This window comes from Hydractinia symbiolongicarpus, chromosome 9 (genome assembly GCF_029227915.1).
Source record: "Hydractinia symbiolongicarpus strain clone_291-10 chromosome 9, HSymV2.1, whole genome shotgun sequence".
In the NCBI taxonomy this organism is placed as follows: Eukaryota; Metazoa; Cnidaria; class Hydrozoa; order Anthoathecata; family Hydractiniidae; genus Hydractinia; species Hydractinia symbiolongicarpus.
Window position 1 is genome coordinate 10,166,419 of NC_079883.1, and position 16,761 is coordinate 10,183,179.

At 40.2% G+C, this 16,761-nt stretch overlaps 11 non-coding genes across 11 annotated transcripts; 3 read left to right on the forward strand and 8 right to left on the reverse strand.

Annotated features, from left to right (window-relative positions):
- Positions 1-106: 106 nt before the first annotated feature.
- On the reverse strand, positions 107-179 carry Trnar-acg (transfer RNA arginine (anticodon ACG)). The gene has a single exon. It is a non-coding gene; the product is annotated as a tRNA-Arg (tRNA).
- Positions 180-4,272: 4,093 nt separating this feature from the next.
- On the forward strand, positions 4,273-4,391 carry LOC130658083 (5S ribosomal RNA). Its single transcript, XR_008985301.1, has one exon. It is a non-coding gene; the product is annotated as a 5S ribosomal RNA (ribosomal RNA).
- A 328-nt stretch (positions 4,392-4,719) lies between these two features.
- Positions 4,720-4,884, reverse strand: LOC130660040 (U1 spliceosomal RNA). The gene has a single exon (XR_008987243.1). It is a non-coding gene; the product is annotated as a U1 spliceosomal RNA (small nuclear RNA).
- A 185-nt stretch (positions 4,885-5,069) lies between these two features.
- On the reverse strand, positions 5,070-5,261 carry LOC130661090 (U2 spliceosomal RNA). The gene has a single exon (XR_008988286.1). It is a non-coding gene; the product is annotated as a U2 spliceosomal RNA (small nuclear RNA).
- Positions 5,262-5,583: 322 nt separating this feature from the next.
- On the reverse strand, positions 5,584-5,656 carry Trnar-acg (transfer RNA arginine (anticodon ACG)). Its single transcript has one exon. It is a non-coding gene; the product is annotated as a tRNA-Arg (tRNA).
- Positions 5,657-10,124: 4,468 nt separating this feature from the next.
- Positions 10,125-10,243, forward strand: LOC130658084 (5S ribosomal RNA). The gene has a single exon (XR_008985302.1). It is a non-coding gene; the product is annotated as a 5S ribosomal RNA (ribosomal RNA).
- A 328-nt stretch (positions 10,244-10,571) lies between these two features.
- On the reverse strand, positions 10,572-10,736 carry LOC130660041 (U1 spliceosomal RNA). Its single transcript, XR_008987244.1, has one exon. It is a non-coding gene; the product is annotated as a U1 spliceosomal RNA (small nuclear RNA).
- Positions 10,737-10,921: 185 nt separating this feature from the next.
- On the reverse strand, positions 10,922-11,113 carry LOC130661091 (U2 spliceosomal RNA). Its single transcript, XR_008988287.1, has one exon. It is a non-coding gene; the product is annotated as a U2 spliceosomal RNA (small nuclear RNA).
- A 322-nt stretch (positions 11,114-11,435) lies between these two features.
- Positions 11,436-11,508, reverse strand: Trnar-acg (transfer RNA arginine (anticodon ACG)). The gene has a single exon. It is a non-coding gene; the product is annotated as a tRNA-Arg (tRNA).
- A 4,468-nt stretch (positions 11,509-15,976) lies between these two features.
- On the forward strand, positions 15,977-16,095 carry LOC130658085 (5S ribosomal RNA). The gene has a single exon (XR_008985303.1). It is a non-coding gene; the product is annotated as a 5S ribosomal RNA (ribosomal RNA).
- Positions 16,096-16,423: 328 nt separating this feature from the next.
- LOC130660042 (U1 spliceosomal RNA) lies at positions 16,424-16,588 on the reverse strand. The gene has a single exon (XR_008987245.1). It is a non-coding gene; the product is annotated as a U1 spliceosomal RNA (small nuclear RNA).
- Between the last annotated feature and the right edge of the window lie 173 nt (positions 16,589-16,761).

Genomic DNA, 16,761 nt, shown 5'->3' on the forward strand with positions numbered 1-16,761 from the left:
TGATATTACTTTCCAATATGTCTGCGTACATTCCGTTTATCAACGCATTACGCCAGAACGTGCGCGCGCGTTACACAGTAGACCATGCAGCCGAAATGCGACAGTGCGACCCTGCCAGGAGTCGAACCTGGAATCCCCTGATTCGTAGTCAGATGCCTTATCCATTGGGCCACAGGGCCATGCTTATGACTTCGCCCCATCGTCATTTTGGCTTGCGCATTCGTTTTACTTACGACAGAATTCTTCGTGTTTGTAGCCATGAAAGAAAGGGACTTCTGTGAGTGAATTTTTTTACTGTGGTCTAATAAAAAAGTCGAAACGCAGTGCCCAATATATGAATTGCTCCTAATAGCCGGAAACAGGCCGTGTCGATGATGTAGGCCGACATACGCAACGCAAACCAAAGAACGCTTTATGAAAATCCTAACACGAGCGCGGAAGAAGCCCAAATTAGACTAGATGTAATGCTGAAGACCTCAAACTCCAGCAGCTTCTCTTGCAGACTATTGCGTCGTACTACAAATAAAAATTAACATGCTTTCGCATAGTCGCGGCACCCAAAACGGACATTATACGATGTACAGAAACACACATTTCTGTTTTCGCGCCAAATCAATTCCCGGGAGTGGTACTTTTACGTCCGCATACTTCGCACCGTCTTAAATTATATCTCATTTACACGGTAATGTTTAGTATACTTCTACTGTGATAACAAGCATCGTTTATCGTTGGATTGTTGTAAGAAAACATTAAAAATGAGTGAAGCAGCTTCTCCAAAGAAAATCGCACCCAAGAAGAAACCTGCTGCAAAGAAGACAGCTGATCACCCTAAATATGTGGACATGATCAAGGAAGAAGCCTGTTGCTAAAAAACCTGCAGCAAAGAAGGTCAAAAAGACTCCCAAAAAGGCAGCAAAGAAGACCGCAAAAAAATAATTTGTGTGTATCTGGCTATTACATTAACAAACGGCTATTTTTATAGCCACACATTTACAAAAAAACATTATCTTGGTACAAAGTTAAACTTGTTTAAGTCACTTAAACAGTTAAAAAAGAGTAAATTTAAGATTAGATTCCCTAAGTTTAAGTATTTTCGTTTTTAAATTTCTTATTTTCTTGCTTTTACTTTTCTTGCCCTTCATATTTTTAACATTGTCAAACTTTATGTAGCATAAAATTTTTATGTAGCATAAAATTTAAACAGAAAGCAGGACAAAGTTTGATATAAAAAGCTAGCCGTAATATTTTTTATGGATGTGTGGCTATAAAAATAGCCGTTTTTTGTTTGGTAAGATGCTTAGGCACGTTCCCCACGAATTCTTCTTGCCAACTGGATGTCTTTAGGCATGATTGTAACTCGTTTTGCGTGAATGGCACACAAGTTAGTATCCTCGAACAAGCCAACAAGGTACGCTTCAGAAGCCTCTTGCAGAGCCATAACGGCTGTGCTCTGGAATCGCAGATCTGTTTTGAAGTCCTGAGCAATTTCTCGCACAAGACGCTGGAAAGGCAACTTGCGGATCAAGAGCTCGGTTGACTTCTGGTATCTTCTGATTTCTCTGAGAGCAACTGTACCAGGTCTGTAACGATGTGGTTTTTTCACTCCTCCAGTAGCTGGTGCGCTTTTCCTCGCAGCTTTAGTGGCGAGTTGTTTTCGTGGAGCCTTTCCTCCAGTAGATTTACGTGCAGTTTGCTTTGTACGAGCCATATTTTAAGAAGTCGATGTAGTACGGATACACAAGACGGTCTAAAATGCACTATCGCGCCAAAGTTTTATTTCTCATATTGATTGACAGCTAAGGTTCAAAACAAACCATTTGATTGGTGCTAAGAAAGTAATTTCTGATTGGCTGCATAATGACATTACGCTCATTACTTTAACATTTTTATAAAATCTGTGTTTTTTGGCTACGGGAAAACGGCTGTATCTTCTGATACACAAAAGCTTTTGACTTTTTTTTTTTTTAGTAAGTAGCAGAAGGTTTGGCGAATTCCAACGATGCCAAATTTATTGCCTTACTGAAACATTAAGACCACGAATTTTTAAAAAAACTACAGTTTTACTTAAAAAAATGTACAAAATGTTCGGAACATTTTGTAATGACGCAACTCTATTGGTTAATTAGGGTGTTTCCACGAGCAGTAGGTAATTTTATGGCCTCTTTTTAAAGCTGTCTGAATTCTGTTAACTCAAACGTTGTTTTTGTACTCGTTCTGTACGCAACTATATCAATATGTCTGGACGCGGAAAAGGAGGTAAAGGATTGGGAAAAGGAGGTGCTAAACGTCACCGAAAAATTCTTCGTGATAACATTCAGGGAATCACAAAACCTGCTATTCGGCGTCTTGCTCGACGAGGTGGTGTCAAACGTATCTCTGGCCTTATCTATGAGGAAACCAGAGGTGTACTGAAGGTTTTCTTAGAGAATGTTATTCGTGATGCTGTAACCTACACAGAGCACGCTAAACGCAAGACCGTTACCGCTATGGATGTTGTTTATGCCTTAAAACGTCAAGGAAGAACTCTTTACGGATTCGGAGGTTAAGCGTTGTCATTGCTCAACAAAAACGGCTATTTTTATAGCCACAAATCTTTTAAAACATTACTTTGTGCACGCTTCCAAATTACACAATGTGTAAAGTCTTGTCACAGTTACATTTATTGCTATACGATACTATGTCATATATGACACAAAAAAAATTTAGAAATACTTTGTAGGGTTAATTTGCCTGGGAGTGTTCCGTGAAAAGCTGGGTTAAGTTAAATGTAAGCAATAACATGGATCAATGTACTTGTCTTTTCTGCAAGTACAGCTAATAATACGTATGAAAAGTGAAGCTAATCCACACACACATGGGGAAGTATTTTAAATGTAGGCTAGTGTTCTTAAGCACATTATTTAGAAGTTTTATTAACTTCGGTTAACTTGTAGTGACGCCAAGTAAATGTTTTTTTAAAGATGTGTGGTCTTAAAAAAGACCGTTTGTGTTTGGTAGACGTTGGTTTACTTGCTGCTTGTGTATTTTGTGACGGCTTTTGTTCCTTCACTGACTGCGTGTTTTGCAAGTTCTCCAGGCAAGAGAAGACGTACTGCGGTTTGAATTTCACGAGAAGAGATGGTCGACTTTTTGTTTTGAAGAGCCAAACGCGAAGCTTCGGAAGCAATGCGCTCAAAGATGTCGTTGACAAATGAGTTCATGATGCTCATAGCTTTGCTTGAAACTCCGACATCTGGGTGAACTTGTTTCAAAACATTGTAGATGTAAATAGCATAACTTTCCTTTCTCTTTCTCTTGCGTTTCTTTTCACCAGTTCCACCAATCTTTCCTCCTTTTTTGCCGGCTCTTTTTTCACCTTTCTTGGCTACTTTAGGTGCCTGTTTTCCTCCTTTAGCTGCTGCGTCAGACATGGTTAAAAATTTTTGCTACTTAACTTGTAAATAAGCATTAAACTGCAAGTCAAAACTTTTTGTTTATAAGTAAAAAAATCGGATCGAATTCGATCCGAAAACGCCGATACGCAATTTAATTGGTTAAAAAAAAAATCTTTTGTTTAATACTTAATTATGATTGGTTAAAAAAACATGATTTCGATCCTATTTTTATGATGAAAAAACGAGTAAAGTTTATTTCGTTAACACTTACGTTAAATATTCGTACGTTTTTGTATTAACTTACAAATCAAATCGCAGTTATGTCTGGACGTGGAAAAGGTGGAAAAGCTAAGGCTAAAGCCAAGACAAGATCCTCAAGAGCTGGACTTCAATTTCCAGTCGGTAGAGTGCATAGATTCCTTCGTAGAGGGCACTATGCTAACCGAATTGGATCTGGAGCACCAGTTTACTTAGCAGCCGTCTTGGAATATTTATCTGCTGAGATATTGGAGTTGGCTGGTAACGCAGCAAGAGACAACAAAAAAGCTAGGATTATTCCAAGACATTTACAATTGGCTGTTCGTAATGATGAAGAATTAAACAAACTTTTGAGCGGTGTAACCATTGCAGCTGGTGGTGTTTTGCCAAACATTCAAGCTGTCTTACTCCCAAAGAAGAACGACAAAGGACAGAAGAAGTAAACCGCTACACTCAGAAAACAACGGCTATTTTTATAGCCACACATCTTTAAAAAAACATTGTTTTTTTCACAAAACTATAACCTTAAAGTCTAATAGATAATCCATGCATACGCCTTGTCCTAAGTAACTCAAAGAAATTAAATAAAAAAATTTGATCACAACGTCAAAATAAATTGCACGTATTTGCACCTACTAATGTCTACGGCCATACCACGATGAACACACCCGTTCTCGTCTGATCACGGAAGTTAAGCATCGTCGGGCCGGGATAGTACTTGGATGGGGGACCGCCTGGGAACTCCCGGTGTCGTAGGCTTTTCATTTTCATTTGCTGTGATATATTTCTTGTTATAACAATTAAGGAACGTGGCGGTTGTTGAAAGTGTTTCCTATGACATTTTCCTACGACATTTTCAGGTGATAGTACGAGAAAAAAGAGCTTTCAAATGCATACAAACTCGATCTATTGCCGATCATCCAATAACCCTGACGGAATGGCAAATAAAATAAAATTCCGCCGCCTTCCGAGGACTTATATCGCAATCACGTTTCGTAACAGCCAAGCGAGGTTTTACCTTAGCGTTTAAGTCACCACCGACATTTGGCCGCGCAACTTTTCTAAGCTCATTCATTTTGACTTAAGGAGGGGGCGAGCGCGGACGCAGGCCCCCACTACCAGAAATTGTACGGTCGAGTTACTGACGTTTGCAGTAATCGCAGAGGTCAGCCCAAGCGTAGTGCAATGCAAGAGCCTCACTCTGGAAGAAAACCCTCATTGATCAGTCTTTACTTCCCCGTCAGGTAAGTATGAGTTGGAACTGCACCGTAGCATGAGGGTACCCTTCAAAGTTTGTTAATGCTTGTGGCTTGAGTGTGTTATAAACTGCCGTGTCGCGGGGCATAGGCTGTATTCTCCCCCAGTGTACGCGTTTTGTTCCCGCCGTAGACTATGCAGAGTGCCGTCGGAAAGAGGACTGCTATTATTCTTTTATTGCTTATGTGGGCCGCCATCGGTAATAGTGCAACACCAAGGCAACCCGTGGTCACGGCGTGAATGAATCCACCTCCATGACCCAAGGCCAAAAATCAGATTAATATACTGACCATTCAGAGAATGGCCTACCAGATATTAAACTGATAAGAACAGATACTACACTTGATCTTAGCCATTAGGCCGAGAAGCGATAAAGAACAAGCGTTGCCATGATAGGCATCGTCCACACACCGTAACTGCTTGTGGAGCATGTCACGTTACTGTAAAGCTTACAACTGTCACCGCGTACGGATGGACGGCGACATAGTAAAAATCACGGCTGTTGATTTAGCCGTAGGATGGAGAGCGACTGTAGCGAGTGGATGGTAACTTACATGAATGCTAACAAAGGCGACGATACTAAGTGCGTGATATTACTTTCCAATATGTCTGCGTACATTCCGTTTATCAACGCATTACGCCAGAACGTGCGCGCGCGTTACACAGTAGACCATGCAGCCGAAATGCGACAGTGCGACCCTGCCAGGAGTCGAACCTGGAATCCCCTGATTCGTAGTCAGATGCCTTATCCATTGGGCCACAGGGCCATGCTTATGACTTCGCCCCATCGTCATTTTGGCTTGCGCATTCGTTTTACTTACGACAGAATTCTTCGTGTTTGTAGCCATGAAAGAAAGGGACTTCTGTGAGTGAATTTTTTTACTGTGGTCTAATAAAAAAGTCGAAACGCAGTGCCCAATATATGAATTGCTCCTAATAGCCGGAAACAGGCCGTGTCGATGATGTAGGCCGACATACGCAACGCAAACCAAAGAACGCTTTATGAAAATCCTAACACGAGCGCGGAAGAAGCCCAAATTAACAGACTAGATGTAATGCTGAAGACCTCAAACTCCAGCAGCTTCTCTTGCAGACTATTGCGTCGTACTACAAATAAAAATTAACATGCTTTCGCATAGTCGCGGCACCCAAAACGGACATTATACGATGTACAGAAACACACATTTCTGTTTTCGCGCCAAATCAATTCCCGGGAGTGGTACTTTTACGTCCGCATACTTCGCACCGTCTTAAATTATATCTCATTTACACGGTAATGTTTAGTATACTTCTACTGTGATAACAAGCATCGTTTATCGTTGGATTGTTGTAAGAAAACATTAAAAATGAGTGAAGCAGCTTCTCCAAAGAAAATCGCACCCAAGAAGAAACCTGCTGCAAAGAAGACAGCTGATCACCCTAAATATGTGGACATGATCAAGGCTGCTATCGCTACCCTAAAGGAACGCGGTGGTTCATCTCGCCAAGCTATTACAAAATATATTCATGCAAATTACAAAGTTGCTGAAAACTCAGATCATCATCTGAAAATGGCTCTTAAACGAGGAGTAACATCAGGCGATTTGATTCAAACTAAAGGCACTGGTGCTTCTGGATCATTCAAGCTAGGTCAGGTAAAAAAAGAAAAACCTAAGAAAAAGGCCGCAGCAAAAAAGCCAACGGCAAAGAAGCCTACTGCAAAGAAAAGTACACCAAAAAAGAAGCCAGCAAAGAAGAGCACGCCAAAGAAAGCAGCAAAGAAGCCTGCCACAAAGAAAGCCTCGGCTAAGAAACCAGCAGCTAAGAAACCCACAAAGAAGCCTGTTGCTAAAAAACCTGCAGCAAAGAAGGTCAAAAAGACTCCCAAAAAGGCAGCAAAGAAGACCGCAAAAAAATAATTTGTGTGTATCTGGCTATTACATTAACAAACGGCTATTTTTATAAGCCACACATTTACAAAAAAACATTATCTTGGTACAAAGTTAAACTTGTTTAAGTCACTTAAACAGTTAAAAAAGAGTAAATTTAAGATTAGATTCCCTAAGTTTAAGTATTTTCGTTTTTAAATTTCTTATTTTCTTGCTTTTACTTTTCTTGCCCTTCATATTTTTAACATTGTCAAACTTTATGTAGCATAAAATTTTTATGTAGCATAAAATTTAAACAGAAAGCAGGACAAAGTTTGATATAAAAAGCTAGCCGTAATATTTTTTATGGATGTGTGGCTATAAAAATAGCCGTTTTTTGTTTGGTAAGATGCTTAGGCACGTTCCCCACGAATTCTTCTTGCCAACTGGATGTCTTTAGGCATGATTGTAACTCGTTTTGCGTGAATGGCACACAAGTTAGTATCCTCGAACAAGCCAACAAGGTACGCTTCAGAAGCCTCTTGCAGAGCCATAACGGCTGTGCTCTGGAATCGCAGATCTGTTTTGAAGTCCTGAGCAATTTCTCGCACAAGACGCTGGAAAGGCAACTTGCGGATCAAGAGCTCGGTTGACTTCTGGTATCTTCTGATTTCTCTGAGAGCAACTGTACCAGGTCTGTAACGATGTGGTTTTTTCACTCCTCCAGTAGCTGGTGCGCTTTTCCTCGCAGCTTTAGTGGCGAGTTGTTTTCGTGGAGCCTTTCCTCCAGTAGATTTACGTGCAGTTTGCTTTGTACGAGCCATATTTTAAGAAGTCGATGTAGTACGGATACACAAGACGGTCTAAAATGCACTATCGCGCCAAAGTTTTATTTCTCATATTGATTGACAGCTAAGGTTCAAAACAAACCATTTGATTGGTGCTAAGAAAGTAATTTCTGATTGGCTGCATAATGACATTACGCTCATTACTTTAACATTTTTATAAAATCTGTGTTTTTTGGCTACGGGAAAACGGCTGTATCTTCTGATACACAAAAGCTTTTGACTTTTTTTTTTTTTAGTAAGTAGCAGAAGGTTTGGCGAATTCCAACGATGCCAAATTTATTGCCTTACTGAAACATTAAGACCACGAATTTTTAAAAAAACTACAGTTTTACTTAAAAAAATGTACAAAATGTTCGGAACATTTTGTAATGACGCAACTCTATTGGTTAATTAGGGTGTTTCCACGAGCAGTAGGTAATTTTATGGCCTCTTTTTAAAGCTGTCTGAATTCTGTTAACTCAAACGTTGTTTTTGTACTCGTTCTGTACGCAACTATATCAATATGTCTGGACGCGGAAAAGGAGGTAAAGGATTGGGAAAAGGAGGTGCTAAACGTCACCGAAAAATTCTTCGTGATAACATTCAGGGAATCACAAAACCTGCTATTCGGCGTCTTGCTCGACGAGGTGGTGTCAAACGTATCTCTGGCCTTATCTATGAGGAAACCAGAGGTGTACTGAAGGTTTTCTTAGAGAATGTTATTCGTGATGCTGTAACCTACACAGAGCACGCTAAACGCAAGACCGTTACCGCTATGGATGTTGTTTATGCCTTAAAACGTCAAGGAAGAACTCTTTACGGATTCGGAGGTTAAGCGTTGTCATTGCTCAACAAAAACGGCTATTTTTATAGCCACAAATCTTTTAAAACATTACTTTGTGCACGCTTCCAAATTACACAATGTGTAAAGTCTTGTCACAGTTACATTTATTGCTATACGATACTATGTCATATATGACACAAAAAAAATTTAGAAATACTTTGTAGGGTTAATTTGCCTGGGAGGTTTCCGTGAAAAGCTGGGTTAAGTTAAATGTAAGCAATAACATGGATCAATGTACTTGTCTTTTCTGCAAGTACAGCTAATAATACGTATGAAAAGTGAAGCTAATCCACACACACATGGGGAAGTATTTTAAATGTAGGCTAGTGTTCTTAAGCACATTATTTAGAAGTTTTATTAACTTCGGTTAACTTGTAGTGACGCCAAGTAAATGTTTTTTTAAAGATGTGTGGTCTTAAAAAAGACCGTTTGTGTTTGGTAGACGTTGGTTTACTTGCTGCTTGTGTATTTTGTGACGGCTTTTGTTCCTTCACTGACTGCGTGTTTTGCAAGTTCTCCAGGCAAGAGAAGACGTACTGCGGTTTGAATTTCACGAGAAGAGATGGTCGACTTTTTGTTTTGAAGAGCCAAACGCGAAGCTTCGGAAGCAATGCGCTCAAAGATGTCGTTGACAAATGAGTTCATGATGCTCATAGCTTTGCTTGAAACTCCGACATCTGGGTGAACTTGTTTCAAAACATTGTAGATGTAAATAGCATAACTTTCCTTTCTCTTTCTCTTGCGTTTCTTTTCACCAGTTCCACCAATCTTTCCTCCTTTTTTGCCGGCTCTTTTTTCACCTTTCTTGGCTACTTTAGGTGCCTGTTTTCCTCCTTTAGCTGCTGCGTCAGACATGGTTAAAAATTTTTGCTACTTAACTTGTAAATAAGCATTAAACTGCAAGTCAAAACTTTTTGTTTATAAGTAAAAAAATCGGATCGAATTCGATCCGAAAACGCCGATACGCAATTTAATTGGTTAAAAAAAAAATCTTTTGTTTAATACTTAATTATGATTGGTTAAAAAAACATGATTTCGATCCTATTTTTATGATGAAAAAACGAGTAAAGTTTATTTCGTTAACACTTACGTTAAATATTCGTACGTTTTTGTATTAACTTACAAATCAAATCGCAGTTATGTCTGGACGTGGAAAAGGTGGAAAAGCTAAGGCTAAAGCCAAGACAAGATCCTCAAGAGCTGGACTTCAATTTCCAGTCGGTAGAGTGCATAGATTCCTTCGTAGAGGGCACTATGCTAACCGAATTGGATCTGGAGCACCAGTTTACTTAGCAGCCGTCTTGGAATATTTATCTGCTGAGATATTGGAGTTGGCTGGTAACGCAGCAAGAGACAACAAAAAAGCTAGGATTATTCCAAGACATTTACAATTGGCTGTTCGTAATGATGAAGAATTAAACAAACTTTTGAGCGGTGTAACCATTGCAGCTGGTGGTGTTTTGCCAAACATTCAAGCTGTCTTACTCCCAAAGAAGAACGACAAAGGACAGAAGAAGTAAACCGCTACACTCAGAAAACAACGGCTATTTTTATAGCCACACATCTTTAAAAAAACATTGTTTTTTTCACAAAACTATAACCTTAAAGTCTAATAGATAATCCATGCATACGCCTTGTCCTAAGTAACTCAAAGAAATTAAATAAAAAAATTTGATCACAACGTCAAAATAAATTGCACGTATTTGCACCTACTAATGTCTACGGCCATACCACGATGAACACACCCGTTCTCGTCTGATCACGGAAGTTAAGCATCGTCGGGCCGGGATAGTACTTGGATGGGGGACCGCCTGGGAACTCCCGGTGTCGTAGGCTTTTCATTTTCATTTGCTGTGATATATTTCTTGTTATAACAATTAAGGAACGTGGCGGTTGTTGAAAGTGTTTCCTATGACATTTTCCTACGACATTTTCAGGTGATAGTACGAGAAAAAAGAGCTTTCAAATGCATACAAACTCGATCTATTGCCGATCATCCAATAACCCTGACGGAATGGCAAATAAAATAAAATTCCGCCGCCTTCCGAGGACTTATATCGCAATCACGTTTCGTAACAGCCAAGCGAGGTTTTACCTTAGCGTTTAAGTCACCACCGACATTTGGCCGCGCAACTTTTCTAAGCTCATTCATTTTGACTTAAGGAGGGGGCGAGCGCGGACGCAGGCCCCCACTACCAGAAATTGTACGGTCGAGTTACTGACGTTTGCAGTAATCGCAGAGGTCAGCCCAAGCGTAGTGCAATGCAAGAGCCTCACTCTGGAAGAAAACCCTCATTGATCAGTCTTTACTTCCCCGTCAGGTAAGTATGAGTTGGAACTGCACCGTAGCATGAGGGTACCCTTCAAAGTTTGTTAATGCTTGTGGCTTGAGTGTGTTATAAACTGCCGTGTCGCGGGGCATAGGCTGTATTCTCCCCCAGTGTACGCGTTTTGTTCCCGCCGTAGACTATGCAGAGTGCCGTCGGAAAGAGGACTGCTATTATTCTTTTATTGCTTATGTGGGCCGCCATCGGTAATAGTGCAACACCAAGGCAACCCGTGGTCACGGCGTGAATGAATCCACCTCCATGACCCAAGGCCAAAAATCAGATTAATATACTGACCATTCAGAGAATGGCCTACCAGATATTAAACTGATAAGAACAGATACTACACTTGATCTTAGCCATTAGGCCGAGAAGCGATAAAGAACAAGCGTTGCCATGATAGGCATCGTCCACACACCGTAACTGCTTGTGGAGCATGTCACGTTACTGTAAAGCTTACAACTGTCACCGCGTACGGATGGACGGCGACATAGTAAAAATCACGGCTGTTGATTTAGCCGTAGGATGGAGAGCGACTGTAGCGAGTGGATGGTAACTTACATGAATGCTAACAAAGGCGACGATACTAAGTGCGTGATATTACTTTCCAATATGTCTGCGTACATTCCGTTTATCAACGCATTACGCCAGAACGTGCGCGCGCGTTACACAGTAGACCATGCAGCCGAAATGCGACAGTGCGACCCTGCCAGGAGTCGAACCTGGAATCCCCTGATTCGTAGTCAGATGCCTTATCCATTGGGCCACAGGGCCATGCTTATGACTTCGCCCCATCGTCATTTTGGCTTGCGCATTCGTTTTACTTACGACAGAATTCTTCGTGTTTGTAGCCATGAAAGAAAGGGACTTCTGTGAGTGAATTTTTTTACTGTGGTCTAATAAAAAAGTCGAAACGCAGTGCCCAATATATGAATTGCTCCTAATAGCCGGAAACAGGCCGTGTCGATGATGTAGGCCGACATACGCAACGCAAACCAAAGAACGCTTTATGAAAATCCTAACACGAGCGCGGAAGAAGCCCAAATTAACAGACTAGATGTAATGCTGAAGACCTCAAACTCCAGCAGCTTCTCTTGCAGACTATTGCGTCGTACTACAAATAAAAATTAACATGCTTTCGCATAGTCGCGGCACCCAAAACGGACATTATACGATGTACAGAAACACACATTTCTGTTTTCGCGCCAAATCAATTCCCGGGAGTGGTACTTTTACGTCCGCATACTTCGCACCGTCTTAAATTATATCTCATTTACACGGTAATGTTTAGTATACTTCTACTGTGATAACAAGCATCGTTTATCGTTGGATTGTTGTAAGAAAACATTAAAAATGAGTGAAGCAGCTTCTCCAAAGAAAATCGCACCCAAGAAGAAACCTGCTGCAAAGAAGACAGCTGATCACCCTAAATATGTGGACATGATCAAGGCTGCTATCGCTACCCTAAAGGAACGCGGTGGTTCATCTCGCCAAGCTATTACAAAATATATTCATGCAAATTACAAAGTTGCTGAAAACTCAGATCATCATCTGAAAATGGCTCTTAAACGAGGAGTAACATCAGGCGATTTGATTCAAACTAAAGGCACTGGTGCTTCTGGATCATTCAAGCTAGGTCAGGTAAAAAAAGAAAAACCTAAGAAAAAGGCCGCAGCAAAAAAGCCAACGGCAAAGAAGCCTACTGCAAAGAAAAGTACACCAAAAAAGAAGCCAGCAAAGAAGAGCACGCCAAAGAAAGCAGCAAAGAAGCCTGCCACAAAGAAAGCCTCGGCTAAGAAACCAGCAGCTAAGAAACCCACAAAGAAGCCTGTTGCTAAAAAACCTGCAGCAAAGAAGGTCAAAAAGACTCCCAAAAAGGCAGCAAAGAAGACCGCAAAAAAATAATTTGTGTGTATCTGGCTATTACATTAACAAACGGCTATTTTTATAGCCACCCATTTACAAAAAAACATTATCTTGGTACAAAGTTAAACTTGTTTAAGTCACTTAAACAGTTAAAAAAGAGTAAATTTAAGATTAGATTCCCTAAGTTTAAGTATTTTCGTTTTTAAATTTCTTATTTTCTTGCTTTTACTTTTCTTGCCCTTCATATTTTTAACATTGTCAAACTTTATGTAGCATAAAATTTTTATGTAGCATAAAATTTAAACAGAAAGCAGGACAAAGTTTGATATAAAAAGCTAGCCGTAATATTTTTTATGGATGTGTGGCTATAAAAATAGCCGTTTTTTGTTTGGTAAGATGCTTAGGCACGTTCCCCACGAATTCTTCTTGCCAACTGGATGTCTTTAGGCATGATTGTAACTCGTTTTGCGTGAATGGCACACAAGTTAGTATCCTCGAACAAGCCAACAAGGTACGCTTCAGAAGCCTCTTGCAGAGCCATAACGGCTGTGCTCTGGAATCGCAGATCTGTTTTGAAGTCCTGAGCAATTTCTCGCACAAGACGCTGGAAAGGCAACTTGCGGATCAAGAGCTCGGTTGACTTCTGGTATCTTCTGATTTCTCTGAGAGCAACTGTACCAGGTCTGTAACGATGTGGTTTTTTCACTCCTCCAGTAGCTGGTGCGCTTTTCCTCGCAGCTTTAGTGGCGAGTTGTTTTCGTGGAGCCTTTCCTCCAGTAGATTTACGTGCAGTTTGCTTTGTACGAGCCATATTTTAAGAAGTCGATGTAGTACGGATACACAAGACGGTCTAAAATGCACTATCGCGCCAAAGTTTTATTTCTCATATTGATTGACAGCTAAGGTTCAAAACAAACCATTTGATTGGTGCTAAGAAAGTAATTTCTGATTGGCTGCATAATGACATTACGCTCATTACTTTAACATTTTTATAAAATCTGTGTTTTTTGGCTACGGGAAAACGGCTGTATCTTCTGATACACAAAAGCTTTTGACTTTTTTTTTTTTTAGTAAGTAGCAGAAGGTTTGGCGAATTCCAACGATGCCAAATTTATTGCCTTACTGAAACATTAAGACCACGAATTTTTAAAAAAACTACAGTTTTACTTAAAAAAATGTACAAAATGTTCGGAACATTTTGTAATGACGCAACTCTATTGGTTAATTAGGGTGTTTCCACGAGCAGTAGGTAATTTTATGGCCTCTTTTTAAAGCTGTCTGAATTCTGTTAACTCAAACGTTGTTTTTGTACTCGTTCTGTACGCAACTATATCAATATGTCTGGACGCGGAAAAGGAGGTAAAGGATTGGGAAAAGGAGGTGCTAAACGTCACCGAAAAATTCTTCGTGATAACATTCAGGGAATCACAAAACCTGCTATTCGGCGTCTTGCTCGACGAGGTGGTGTCAAACGTATCTCTGGCCTTATCTATGAGGAAACCAGAGGTGTACTGAAGGTTTTCTTAGAGAATGTTATTCGTGATGCTGTAACCTACACAGAGCACGCTAAACGCAAGACCGTTACCGCTATGGATGTTGTTTATGCCTTAAAACGTCAAGGAAGAACTCTTTACGGATTCGGAGGTTAAGCGTTGTCATTGCTCAACAAAAACGGCTATTTTTATAGCCACAAATCTTTTAAAACATTACTTTGTGCACGCTTCCAAATTACACAATGTGTAAAGTCTTGTCACAGTTACATTTATTGCTATACGATACTATGTCATATATGACACAAAAAAAATTTAGAAATACTTTGTAGGGTTAATTTGCCTGGGAGTGTTTCCGTGAAAAGCTGGGTTAAGTTAAATGTAAGCAATAACATGGATCAATGTACTTGTCTTTTCTGCAAGTACAGCTAATAATACGTATGAAAAGTGAAGCTAATCCACACACACATGGGGAAGTATTTTAAATGTAGGCTAGTGTTCTTAAGCACATTATTTAGAAGTTTTATTAACTTCGGTTAACTTGTAGTGACGCCAAGTAAATGTTTTTTTAAAGATGTGTGGTCTTAAAAAAGACCGTTTGTGTTTGGTAGACGTTGGTTTACTTGCTGCTTGTGTATTTTGTGACGGCTTTTGTTCCTTCACTGACTGCGTGTTTTGCAAGTTCTCCAGGCAAGAGAAGACGTACTGCGGTTTGAATTTCACGAGAAGAGATGGTCGACTTTTTGTTTTGAAGAGCCAAACGCGAAGCTTCGGAAGCAATGCGCTCAAAGATGTCGTTGACAAATGAGTTCATGATGCTCATAGCTTTGCTTGAAACTCCGACATCTGGGTGAACTTGTTTCAAAACATTGTAGATGTAAATAGCATAACTTTCCTTTCTCTTTCTCTTGCGTTTCTTTTCACCAGTTCCACCAATCTTTCCTCCTTTTTTGCCGGCTCTTTTTTCACCTTTCTTGGCTACTTTAGGTGCCTGTTTTCCTCCTTTAGCTGCTGCGTCAGACATGGTTAAAAATTTTTGCTACTTAACTTGTAAATAAGCATTAAACTGCAAGTCAAAACTTTTTGTTTATAAGTAAAAAAATCGGATCGAATTCGATCCGAAAACGCCGATACGCAATTTAATTGGTTAAAAAAAAAATCTTTTGTTTAATACTTAATTATGATTGGTTAAAAAAACATGATTTCGATCCTATTTTTATGATGAAAAAACGAGTAAAGTTTATTTCGTTAACACTTACGTTAAATATTCGTACGTTTTTGTATTAACTTACAAATCAAATCGCAGTTATGTCTGGACGTGGAAAAGGTGGAAAAGCTAAGGCTAAAGCCAAGACAAGATCCTCAAGAGCTGGACTTCAATTTCCAGTCGGTAGAGTGCATAGATTCCTTCGTAGAGGGCACTATGCTAACCGAATTGGATCTGGAGCACCAGTTTACTTAGCAGCCGTCTTGGAATATTTATCTGCTGAGATATTGGAGTTGGCTGGTAACGCAGCAAGAGACAACAAAAAAGCTAGGATTATTCCAAGACATTTACAATTGGCTGTTCGTAATGATGAAGAATTAAACAAACTTTTGAGCGGTGTAACCATTGCAGCTGGTGGTGTTTTGCCAAACATTCAAGCTGTCTTACTCCCAAAGAAGAACGACAAAGGACAGAAGAAGTAAACCGCTACACTCAGAAAACAACGGCTATTTTTATAGCCACACATCTTTAAAAAAACATTGTTTTTTTCACAAAACTATAACCTTAAAGTCTAATAGATAATCCATGCATACGCCTTGTCCTAAGTAACTCAAAGAAATTAAATAAAAAAATTTGATCACAACGTCAAAATAAATTGCACGTATTTGCACCTACTAATGTCTACGGCCATACCACGATGAACACACCCGTTCTCGTCTGATCACGGAAGTTAAGCATCGTCGGGCCGGGATAGTACTTGGATGGGGGACCGCCTGGGAACTCCCGGTGTCGTAGGCTTTTCATTTTCATTTGCTGTGATATATTTCTTGTTATAACAATTAAGGAACGTGGCGGTTGTTGAAAGTGTTTCCTATGACATTTTCCTACGACATTTTCAGGTGATAGTACGAGAAAAAAGAGCTTTCAAATGCATACAAACTCGATCTATTGCCGATCATCCAATAACCCTGACGGAATGGCAAATAAAATAAAATTCCGCCGCCTTCCGAGGACTTATATCGCAATCACGTTTCGTAACAGCCAAGCGAGGTTTTACCTTAGCGTTTAAGTCACCACCGACATTTGGCCGCGCAACTTTTCTAAGCTCATTCATTTTGACTTAAGGAGGGGGCGAGCGCGGACGCAGGCCCCCACTACCAGAAATTGTACGGTCGAGTTACTGACGTTTGCAGTAATCGCAGAGGTCAGCCCAAGCGTAGTGCAATGCAAGAGCCTCACTCTGGAAGAAAACCCTCATTGATCAGTCTTTACTTCCCCGTCAGGTAAGTATGAGTTGGAACTGCACCGTAGCATGAGGGTACCCTTCAAAGTTTGTTAATGCTTGTGGCTTGAGTGTGTTATAAACTGCCGTGTCGCGGGGCATAGGCTGTATTCTCCCCCAGTGTACGCGTTTTGTTCCCGCCGTAGACTATGCAGAGTGCCGTCGGAAAGAGGACTGCTATT